The following is a 12,490-nucleotide window of genomic DNA, read 5'->3' on the forward strand; positions in this document are numbered from 1 at the left end:
ATTAGGATAATTGCCTACGATTATTACTTGCGTAGGCAATTAAAATCATTACCAATACTAATTTGGCATAGTAAATATTTTTTTATTAATTTTTTATTTTCATAAATAATTTATCAATGTTAAATTTACGTAAGCAATACATTTAATTGCCTATGCTTATACCTTGTATAGATAAATGATCTCTTTACCTATGCAAATTTAGCATCGATAAATATTTTTTTATTTTTTTCATACTAATTGACCATCCTAAATTTATGTAAGAGAAGATTATTCATTTTTTTAATTTATTTCTCTTAAGCTAATAAATTTATAAATATTATAATTCTTCTTACAATAAGTCAAATATCTTATCCTCATTAAAAGTAGCAAAGTATTTTTTTTAATTAATTACAACAAACTGAATATTATTTCTTCTAAAAATCATCATTTGTTCTTTGAAAAAAAGGTAACCTCTATATGTTTTTTTATTTGCTCTTAACTTCCAAATTTAAAATAGATATTGATACTTGAAAAAAAAAGAATAAAAAAAAATTAGCCCCATATGTTTGATAACTTCTAGTCTTGCAATACGTCTTACTTCTGATGGTCATTATTTGTAGTACATGCTGCATGACTGGAGAGATGAGAAATGTGTAAAGATACTAAAATGATACAAGAAGGCTATTCCATCAAAGAAGAAGGGACAAGGTGATTATTATTTAAATGATAGTCAAACTGGATATTGGCCTTCCTGAGCTAGCTGGAACACACCCACTCTTTGATATTATAGTTGGAACACAGCTAGGCTCGGATCAGGCCTCACCCCTACCCAAGCTTGGCCCAAATTTTTTTTGGGATTCGGATTAGGCTTAGAGCCAAAGATTTTTTAAATTTTATAGCCCAAGCCTGGCCCAAGCCCAAGTTCGAACCTAGCTGAACCAATTGGGCCAGATTGAATTCATCATTTGGGTCAAATATTGGGTTGGCTCCTATTTGTTTGGTATGACCTACAAGTTGCTTCCACACCATGCGCCAACTCTCCTCTACTTAGCCCACTCGAGATAATCTTTGTATCTCCACTATCGCTACCATCGCCTCTGCTCTCCCTCTACTTTACTCTATCTAGCTCTATACCACATGCCACCTCTCCTCCACTCAGCTTGCTTGGACAGTCTCTATATCCCCACTGCTGTTTGGGTTGAAAAAAGCAAATATTTTATGAAAATAAAAAATAAAAAAAATCATTTATCAACATAATATTTGCGTAGGTGAAGAGCCATATTTCTAACGCTCTGTACTTGCATAAGTAAATGTCCTATATACTTACACAATTAGTGTCGATAAATAGTTTAATATTTATCGATGCTAAATTTATGTACGTAAAAAGATTATTTATCTATGTAAAAATATAGCATCGATAATTAGATTCTTTACCGTACAAATTTAGCATCAATAAATATTTTTATTTTTATTTTTATTTTTTTATTTTTATAAAATATTTTACCGACACTAAATATATGTAGGTAAAGACTCATTATCGATATTGAGTCATTGCATAGATAATTATTTTATTTATTTATATAAATTTAACATCAATAAATAATTTATAAAAAATAAAAAAATATTTACCTATGCAAATGTTGCATAGGTAAAAATGACATTTGCTAATGCTCCACTTTTACATAAATAATATTTTTTTACTTATATTAATTTTATATCAATAAATAATTTATAAAAAAAAATAACAACACTGTATCAGCATCGTCGAAACCGTTTTCCGCTTCCTTCCTCTATTTTCATCTCCCACCGAACCCACTCCCACCGAATCCATCTCCATTTTCCCTCCTATTTCTTCCTCCTTTCCCCACCGAACCCATCTCCCGCTGATTCCTTTCCCTCTCTCCCTCTTCGTCCCTTGGCTCTTTCACTCCCTCTCTCCCTCTCTCACCGTCAATCCTCATCGCTGCCGCCGCTGCTCGCCGCCCCACCGTTGACTCCTCTGCTCTGCTCCGCCTCACACCGCACGTCGCCATCCTGCTCTGCTTCACCCGACCGCCGCTGCCGATCTCTGTCTGTGCCACCCTCTCTCTACTTGGCTTCACCCGCGATCCACGTTGTCAGTGCCGATCAAAGGTAACATAGATTGATCATTCCTTTTCTTTTCCCTTCTTTTTCATTTAATTTAAGCTAGCTGGGGGGGGGGGGGGGCGGCGGGCGAGGCTGGGAGGAGGGAGGGGGTGGGGCGATTTGAGGCAGAGGGTGGGTGTTCATGAGCCAGAGAGGGGTAGGGAGGGGGTTCGGAGGTTCGACCGTGAGGAACACAGTCGCAGGCGGCGCCGATGTGGGGGCGGGGGTCGGGGCAAGGAGGGACGAGGGGGGGTGGGGCTGTTTGAGGTAGAGGGTGGGTGTTCATAAGCCAATGAGGGGCGAGGAGGGGTTCGGGTGTTCGATCGTGGGGAACGCGGTCGTAGGCGGCACCAGTGGGGGGGCCGGGTAGGGAGGGAGGAGGGTGGGGCGGTTTGAGGCAGAGGGTGGGTGTTCATGAGCCAGAGAGGGTGGGGAGGGGGTTCGAGGGTTTGGCCATGGGGAACGCAGTCACAGGCGGCACCGGTGGGGGTGGGGGGGGGGGGGGGGCGGGGTAGGGAGGGAGGAGGGTGCTCGGCCGTGAGGAATGCTGTCATAGGCAGCAAGGTAGACTTATGGGGTTGTTAGGATTTGACGCCTCGAGATTCAGCCCACATTGAGCCCACAGCGAGGTTCGCGGCGAAAAATGGAGTCCAACGAGATCAAGATCATCCGAAACGGAGCTCGGATGGAGGAGATACGAGCTTTTGAAGTCGGCACGATATTCGAGGCGGTAGAGGACCGCCACGGCCGCAGGCGGTGGCGCGCGACCCAGGCCTGCGTGGGACGCGCGACCCCAGGTGGGCGCGCGGCCCAGTCCGCGCGCAGGCCCGCGCGTAGGCGCGGCCTAGGCGGCCTGCTGGCCCCTTTGCCTCGGTCCACTGTGGACCGGGTGGTCCACGGCGGGGCCTGTGGACCGCGTGGGTGTTTCCCATGCGTTTTTCGCGGTCCACGCACTATTCCGTGGATCGGAGCGTGATCGGAGGGCCCAGGTGATTTTCGATGACGATCCGACGGTTCAAGAGGTTGATTTGGCTTGTTTAGGACTCTTAAACCTAATCTAATTAGGTTTAAACCCTGTTTAACTCTTTAAAAGAGTCCTGTGACGAACAGAGGAAGGTGTGGTTCGGGTTTCTCGCCGTACAGCCGTACGAACCCGATTGAAGAGAGAGAGAGGTGGACGTGCTGAGAGAGAAGGAGCAGGAGGCTCCTAGACAGCGGTCGCCAGGCACTTCAGGGGTTCAGGGGGTCTCCAAGAGAGAGAGAGCTTTTGTGAGGGGAACTTCAGGTGAGAGAGAATTGGGTGTACAAGGGTTGAGGGTGAGGTCTTCTCTTGTAAAATTTCTTTTTCATAGTGAAGTTTGCATGTCCCGTGGAGGCGAGCCCTTTTGTGGCTGATCCACGTATTTTGATTGTTTTTCCTTTTGTTTTGTTTCTTCTTTCTTCCTGCTGCATCGCGTGGTACTGAAAAGATCTTGGGAGGTGGTGTCCTGACCAGACATACACCCAACAAGTGGTATCAGAGCAAGGCGGTACAAGGACGCAGATTGTTGCGGTGGTGAGCAAGACTGAAGATGGAGAAAACAGGAACAATCAAGATGGAGATCAACAAGTTCGATGGTAAGAGCAATTTCTCCTTGTGGCAGGTAAGGGTGAAGGACGTGCTCATCCAACAGGGGTTGATCGATGCTCTCTTGTGCGATGAGAAGCCGACCACCATGGAGGTGCAGGATTGAAAACGGCTACAGATGCAGGCGGTGAGTACCATCTGCATGTACCTGGCAGATGAGGTGGTGATCCATGTGCTGAGCGAGACTTCTCCGACGGTGCTGTGGTCGAAGCTCGAGGAGTTGTACATGGCGAAGTCTCTCACCAACACATTTTTCCTCTGGAGGCAGTTTTACCAACTGCGGATGATTGTGGGACAGAGCGTGCAAGAGCATTTGAGCCACTTCCAGAAGATCCTCACCGATCTTCTCAGCGTTGGCGAGAACGTCGAGGAGAAGACCAGGGCACTGGTTTTGCTGGCGTCGCTTCCCCCTTCGTACGAGTCCTTGGTGACTGCTTTTCTAGTGGGGAAGAGCACTATCAAGATGGACGAGGTCACCGCGGCGATACTCCAGAACGAGGTTCTCAGGAGGGAGAACCCAGCTTCGAGCTCAGGTGGCGGTAGCTCTGCTTTGGTGGCTTCTGGAGGTGCAGGAGGCGGTAGACGGAGCGACAGGAGATCGCAACGAGGGCGGTCCAAGTCCAGGAGGGACTTGAGCAAAACCAGGTGTTACCGGTGTGAGGAGTTGGGGCATCTAGCCAGAGATTGCCCTCAACTTAAAAATTGGACGGTGGCTGCTGTAGCGACGGCCGGCAGCGATTTAGATGGAGATGTCCTGGAGATATCTGACGAGGTATCTATTTGTTCTCAGCAGTATATTAGATTCTGCATGCCCCTATCATGTGTGTTGCAGAGAGGAGCAGTTTGACTCCTTGGAGAATAGTGAGGGCACTGTATATCTGCCGGATGGATCGAGCTGTGCGATCAGAGGCATTGGGACGGTCAGCTGGAGGACACATAACGGTGTAGTGAGGAGATTGGAGGAGGTCGATACATATCCGATTTCAGGTGGAATCTTATCTCACTTAGCAGACTGGATTCGAGAGGCTACAGGACGGTAGCTGGTGGAGGAATCCTGAGGGTGTTACGTGGTGATAGGATTGTGCTGGAGGGGAAGAAGGGGAGCAGAGGACATTATTACCTGGCACGGAGTCCAGTGCGAGGTGGAGCTCCAAGAGGCGGATCGGGCACGAGACAGGAGATTCGGGAGGACGAGAGGCGACGTCGCAAGGTGAGATTCCTATTGCCGCAGGATGATGCCCCGAGCAGGTCTTAGGTCAGGAGGAGCACAGCATACGATGGAGATGGGATCGAGCAGCCTGGCTCGACTCCCATGTTTGCCCATCCATGATCAGCAGGCGATTGCTCCAGGGCATGCGGGTGAGGAGATCCAGAAGCTCTCGAAGTTTGGAGGAGACCGAATATCGAGTCGAGGTGGAGATTGTTAGGATTTGACGCCTCGAGATTCAGTCCACAGTGAGGTTCGCGGTGAAAAATGGAGTCCAACGAGACCAAGATCATCCGAAACGGAGCTCGGATGGAGGAGATACGAGCTTTTGAATCGGCACGACATTCGAGGTGGCGGAGGACCGCCGGCGACCGGCGGCGGGCGGCAGTGGCGCGGCCGCAGGTGGCGGCGTGCGGGATGCGCGACCCAGGCCCGCGGCCCAGGCGGGCGGGTGGCCCAGGCGGGCGCGTGGCCCAGCCTGGCGCGCGGCCCAGTCGGGCGTGCGGCCCAGTCCGCGTGTAGGCCCGCGCAGGCACGGCCCAAGCCTGCGCGCGCGGGCCGGCCCAGGCCCAGGCGGCCTGCTGGCCCCTTTGCCCCGGTCCACCGTGGATCGGGCGGTCCACCGTGGACCGGGCGGTCCACCGTGGACCGGCGGTCCACGGTGGGCCTGTGGACCGTGTGGGTGTTTCCCACGCATTTCTCATGGTCCACGGTACTATTCCGTGGACTGGAGCGCGATCGGAGGGCCCAGGTGATTTCCGGTAACGATCCGACGGTTTAGAGGTTGATTTGGCTTGTTTAGGACTCTTAACCTAATCTAATTAGGTTTAAATCCTGTTTAACTCTTTAAAAGAGTCCTGTGACGAACAGAGGAAGGTGTGGTTCGGGTTTCTCGCCGTACAGCCGTACGAACCCGATTGAAGAGAGAGAGAGAGGTGGACGCGCTGAGAGAGAAGGAGCAGGAGGCTCCTGGACAGCGGTCGCCAGGCACTTCAGGGGTTCAGGGGGGTCTTCAAGAGAGAGAGAGCTTTTGTGAGGGAAACTTCAGGTGAGAGAGAATTGGGTGTACAAGGGTTGAGGGTGAGGTCTCCTCTTGTAAATTTTTTTTTCCATAGTGAAATTTGCATGCCCCGTGGAGGTGAGCCCTTTTGTGGTTGATCCACGTATTTTGATGTTTTTCCTTTTGTTTTGTTTCTTCTTTCTTCCTGCTGCATCGCGTGATACTGAAAAGATCTTGGGAGGTGGTATCCTGGCCAGACATACACCCAACAGGAGTTTCGAGAAGGAGCGATGGGGGGCGTGCTTCGTGCTTTGTGCTTCACAGGATCAAGAAGGAAGCAATAGATCGAGCAAAGTGATTCATGATTTTTCCAACCAATGGTTGGTCTATCATTGTTATAGAAGACAATGTAATTATCATATGGGAGGAGGTTGTTAATTTGGTGAATAATAGATACTACAATGTATCATTTTTGGGATTATTCATGGTTCAGTTACATTTTCTTTATGGGATTATTTATTGTCCTTGTGGGTGCTGATGGTATCCATCTTGTATCTTATATTTGTCCATGGTTTTATTAGTACCTATCTTATATATTGAATGCTTATAATATATGTATGAATATGGAAATATGGGAAACATCCATATTTTAGAGAAAATTCTACTAAAATTTTTATAGAAAAATTTCAATATAGAGTTATCTTTTTTTGATAAATTAGGAATCCATCCTTATTTGTATGTTCAGAAATAGTAGTTAAATTGCATTGAACCTTAGATTCCCATTCAAGAGTTGTTCATATATTGAACGACTCTTGGATACTCCAATTTTTGACAATTTGAAAAAGTTTTAATCTTATTATTATTATTAATTGATATTTTATTTCGTTATGTGATATACAGTAATTATCTCTCCTCTATTCTCGGTATATATTGGATAGGATGTATAGACACCGTATTCACATTGTATACTTGGAGAACCATGAGGAGATGCCGTCAAAATTTTCATAATAATAAGACAAAATATCAGGTAATAACAATAATAAAATTATTATTTTTCTGGAAGGGATAGAGTCACATCCGTTAATAATGAATTAAAATGGATAGAATCATGTATTTTTTAAATTTTTTTTATAACACATACTTTAATGATGAACATTTCTCTTGGATAGATGGAAAATTTCGATAAAAATTGGATGAATGTTTTCTCTATCATCTTACCTGAATATCGACAAGGTGTTAGAAATTTTATAAGATTTGCATGAGAGAGAGTTGATGATCCTAATAGAATCAAATGCCCTTTATCGGAGATGTTACAACAACTATTTCCAGCCTACAGATGCAACATTGAAATACTTGTTTAATTGAGATATGGATTTAAAGTATATTATTTGAGATTTGCATGGGGAATGTAGATCTACTAACATAAGAGACTAATATGCAGGTCAATAGTCTTTATCAATTGGCATCAATGATATGTTAGATGATTTATATGAAGGGGCACATACTACCCAATATGGAGATAATTTTGTATCCGATGAAAACACTCATAACAACTCTCCTAATAGTATGAATAATATAAATGATGGATATTTTGAACAACTCATGAGAGATGCCAAGGAGCCATTGTATCCAAATTGTAAGAAGTTTTCGAAGCATGAGTACTTGATAAAACTTCTCCACGGTAAAATTATATTTGGTTGGAGTCAAAAGTCCTTTGAATATATATTGAACTTAATTAAAGAAGCATTACCAGATGGTGAAAAACTTCCAAAATCACATTCAGAGGTAAAAAAATATATGCGTGAACTTGGACTGGATTATACACCAATACATACATGCAAGAATAATTGTGCATTGTTTTATAAAGAGCATCAATACTTAGATTATTGTCCAGAATATGGTGAGTCAAGATATGCTGAAGATTTTGAAAGATGTAAGAAGCGGCCTCATAAGGTTTTGAGATACTTTTCATTAACATCTAAACTTTAGAGACTTTATTAATCATCAAGGATGGCTGAGGTGATGAGATGGCATCATGCGATGAAAATTTTGAGGATAACATCATTAGTTTTCTAGCTAACTTTATAGTTTATAGAAAATTGGACAAACAATATCCTTATTTTGCTAGTGACCCATGCAATATTCATCTTGGCCTAACATCTGATTGTTTCAATCCATTCGAGACCATGAGCAATGCTTACAGTATGTGGCCGGTTATGCTAATGCCATACAATGTTGCACCATGAAAATATATGAAAGAGCCATTTATATTTTTATCACTGCTTATTCCTGGACCTATAGCTTTTGATAATGAGATAGATGTTTATCTGTGACCCTTAATCGATTAATTGAGAGAACTTTGGGAGATTGATATTGTAACATATGATTCAATTAGTAAAAAGAATTTTTGATTGTATAAGATAATAATATGGATAATTAATAATTTTTCAGCATATGGCAATCTATCTGGATGGAGCACAAAAAGATATTTGGCATGTCCAATTTGCAATGGTGGTAGCTGTTCCGCTAGATTGAAGCATAGAAGAAAATTTGTCTATATGTATCATCATCGGTTTTTACCATCTAATCATTCTTGGAGAACCCATCAAAATTGATGCTTCCATGGAAAGTTAGAGATGCATGGGCCACTTTGTGTAATGAGTGGAGATGACATATTGGCACAATTAGAAGCCATTGGCAATGTCAAATTTGACAAAGTTTCTGGGAGTCACAAGCGAAAGCGTAATGAATCAGAGTTGAACTGGACGAAGCAGAGCATATTTTTTGAATTTTCTTATTGGCAATATCTCCTACATCATCATAACTTGGATGCTATGCACATTGATAAGAATATTTGTAATAATGTTATTCGGATATTTCTTAACATCAAGGAGAAAATAAAGGATAATTTGAATTCTCGGCTAGACCTGAAAGGAATGGGATTATGGTATTAGTTGCACTTGATGCCCCATGATGGTGAAAAATTCTTAATACCAACTGTAAGTTATATATTGCATGGAGATGAGAAAAGAAGATTTTGTGAGTGGTTAAAAATTGTAATATTTTCTGATGGTTTTGTCTCCAACATTTCAAGATGTGTGAACTTGAAAGACATTAATATCTTAAATATAAAGAGTCATGACTCACATGTTATAATACAGCATCTTATACCCATTGTGATGTATGGCTTCTCCACCCTAAAGATACGGAATGCATTTATTGAATTGGGTATTTTTTTTCAAGAATTATATTGTTGGAAACTCTAAGTTGATATACTTGAGAAGCTTTAATCAGACATTGTCCTAAGTTTGTGTAAGCTCGAAAAAAAATTTTCATCTTTATTTTTTGATATTATGGAACACTTGATAGTTCACCTTGCAAAGGAGGCTTTACTTGTCGAGCCAGTTTAATACCAAAGGATGTATCCTATTGAGCGGTAATAATATTATAAAAAAAATTAATTTTTTTACCTAATTTACAACTATTACAATTCTAATTACATATATTTTATATTTATTTTTGTCATTTTGTATGTGCAGATTCTTATATAAGTTGAAATAATATATGCGAAATAAGGCACGTCTAGAAGGATTAATTACGAAAGCATATATTTTTATAGAGTGTCTTATATTGTGTTCGATGTACCTTGATGATATAGAAACACGATTCAATCGTGAAGAGTGCAATGCAGATAGGGAGTGGGCCGATATTAAATCTACATTATCTATTTTCAAGGTTAATATTAGTCCCATTAGTGGAAGAAAGTACAAACATATGGACATAGAAGAGCGCGATCTAGTATATTTTTATGTACTAAATAATTGTGAAAAAATCTATCATTTTATGGAGTAAGTACTTTTACATAATCAACACTATATATTTTTCATGAAGTAAAATAAATAATAAGCATGTACTTATTGTAGAGAGCATAGAGACATATTATTGCGATAAAATAATAGAGATATCAAGGGATGACATCGAAGGGAGTTTGCAACTTGGTTCAAATAACGTGTAAGCACTATAGCAGTTTTATTCAACTTTTTATTATATGTAATGTATACGGATAATTTATCGTAACTTATTTGTATGTTGTTGTAGATGATGTTAATATATCATAATAAAGAAGATGGTGTAATCAAGGAACTATATGATTTGGCATGCCATCTCGATTCCACGGATGCTATAGCTCATGTATTGTTGGTGGCATAAGATTTCATATAAGGGATCTTGATATGTAGAGGCGGTCTCAAAATAGTAGAATTTTGACATTGAGAACCGATGGAGATAATGAGATTGAATATTATGATATTCTAACAGACATTATATAGTTAAGATATGGGTCAAAATGATTTGTTTACCTGTTTAAATGCCAATAGTGGGATATCAGTAATAATAGGACTGATATTCATAAAGATGCATACTTCACAAGTATCAACTTTGTGAGAGCATGGTACCAATCCGATCCTTTCATACTCTCTAGTCAGGCAAAGTAGGTAATATACTTAAAAGATACGAGATATAAGGATGAATGGTATGTTGTGCAAATGATTGTACCAAGGGATGTGTATGACATACATATTTGTTCTGAGATAGAAATAGATGAGGATTTCTTTCACAGATGACTTGGGATAGTACAGTGCCGACATTGGAAGCACATCTCCTCTGATTAGAGATGATGTGTAACCTGATAATATTGATGTCAATGAATTAAATCTGTACGTATTAGAAGATGATGAAGACAATAATGATAACTTCCTAAATGATGATGAGAAAGATTATACATTGGTGGATTAAGATGATGAAGATGTTAATAATCCTCCCGATGAAGATATAGACATTGAATAATAACATGTAATTTTTCAAAAAAACTCATATATCTTATATTTCATATATCATTTAGTATTGATGTAATTTTTATCCATATTATATTATCTTTAATATATTGTTTGATATAGGCAGGCCACTAGGAGGACGATTTTGTAGGGGGGTCCACATGGAGATGTCGATACATCTCCTCTCAGTAGCAGTCTCTTGAGGCAGACACATCATCTCTTGCTATGACAAGTTGATTTTACATATTATAATTTTTTATATTTAATTTAATTTAATTTTTTATCATGTATAAATAATTGATTTTAAGCTATACCATCAGAAGCACGATCTCTCAGGGGGGCCCACATGGAGATGTTGGTACATCTCCATCTCAGCAGTAGTCTTTTCAGGTAGGCATATCATCTCCTACCATGATAGATTGATTTAATATATTATAATTTTTTATATTTAATTTATTTTAATTTTTTATCATGTATAAATAATTGATTTTAAGCTATGCCATCAGGAGGATAATCTAACAGGAGGGACCCACATAGAGATGTTGGTACCTCTTCATCTCAGCATCAGTCTATTGAGGCAGGCACATTATCTCCTGCCATGACAAGTTAATTTTATATATAATAATTTTTTATATTTAATTTATTTTAAATTTTTATTATATATAAATGATTGATTTTAAGCTTTTATTTTGCTGCAGTTGATACTGTGATTAGGCAGACTCGTGGAGCTGTCAGAAATGAGAAGTTGGAGGAGTGGAGAAGGGCACATCCCAGAGAAAGGATGAGGATTATCATCCTATTGGAATATATTATACCACTTCAGCACCACATCAGAGATCCGTACGTGTGCGAGGTTGGCATTATTGTCCGATCGTATGCTCTCTTGATGATGTTCGATTGGTGGAGAGTTACGAAGCTACAGAAATAGATCCTCCTCGATCATTTATAAATAATTAAATATAAATTATATTATATTTTTTAAATATAGATGCTTCAATGTATTTTATATTTAATTTGATAATTACTTAACTTTTATTTTTTGAAATCTCATATGTTGTCCATTATTTGTGCAGCACGACTTTAATATCGAGGAGATTGATACCCAACGCGTGTAGGAGGCTATCCTTAGGCATATGGGGAGGTTACTTAAGGGGTCCAGATATGAGCTCCATAGCCATTGGAAGGAGGTCTTCAATGCACGTGGCACAGCGGCAGCACATGAGAAACCCCATAAGAATGTTTCATATCCCGACTGGGATCTCCTATACAATAAGTATGAGGATGCTGTATACAGGGTATAACTATTATATATAATAAAAATATGAATTATTGAATTGATATGTTATTGTAATATGTTAACTCATATCTTGAATGCATTTGCTTATTAGCTCTTGTGCGAAAAGAATACAGAGAATTAGTCGAGGCTCATAGTGCTGTATTATGGTGGATCAAAGTCATTTGTGCAGTGAAAGATAAGATATTATCTTTGAACGATAAGAATTGGTCGATTGGCTTTGTATCTCAGACGTTTCCATCTCGTTAAAGATAAGATATTGTCTTTGAACGAGTAGACAGAAAGAACAATATAGCAGATCTATTCACTAAGGCCATACTACAGCAGCTATATGATCGCCATCTTAATTGTATGAGATATAAAGACGATTGGCTTTAGTGTAAGTGGGAGATTGAAAGAAGAGTACCCTATAAGTTAATCGTAA

At 40.6% G+C, this 12,490-nt stretch overlaps 1 long non-coding RNA gene across 1 annotated transcript; it reads left to right on the forward strand.

Annotated features, from left to right (window-relative positions):
- The first annotated feature begins 1,765 nt into the window (after window positions 1-1,765).
- On the forward strand, window positions 1,766-12,186 carry LOC140855439 (uncharacterized). Its single transcript, XR_012138369.1, has 3 exons — window positions 1,766-2,112; window positions 11,471-11,625; window positions 11,846-12,186. It is a non-coding gene; the product is annotated as an uncharacterized lncRNA (long non-coding RNA).
- The last annotated feature ends 304 nt before the right edge of the window (window positions 12,187-12,490 follow it).

This window comes from Elaeis guineensis, chromosome 2 (genome assembly GCF_000442705.2).
Source record: "Elaeis guineensis isolate ETL-2024a chromosome 2, EG11, whole genome shotgun sequence".
In the NCBI taxonomy this organism is placed as follows: domain Eukaryota; kingdom Viridiplantae; phylum Streptophyta; class Magnoliopsida; order Arecales; family Arecaceae; genus Elaeis; species Elaeis guineensis.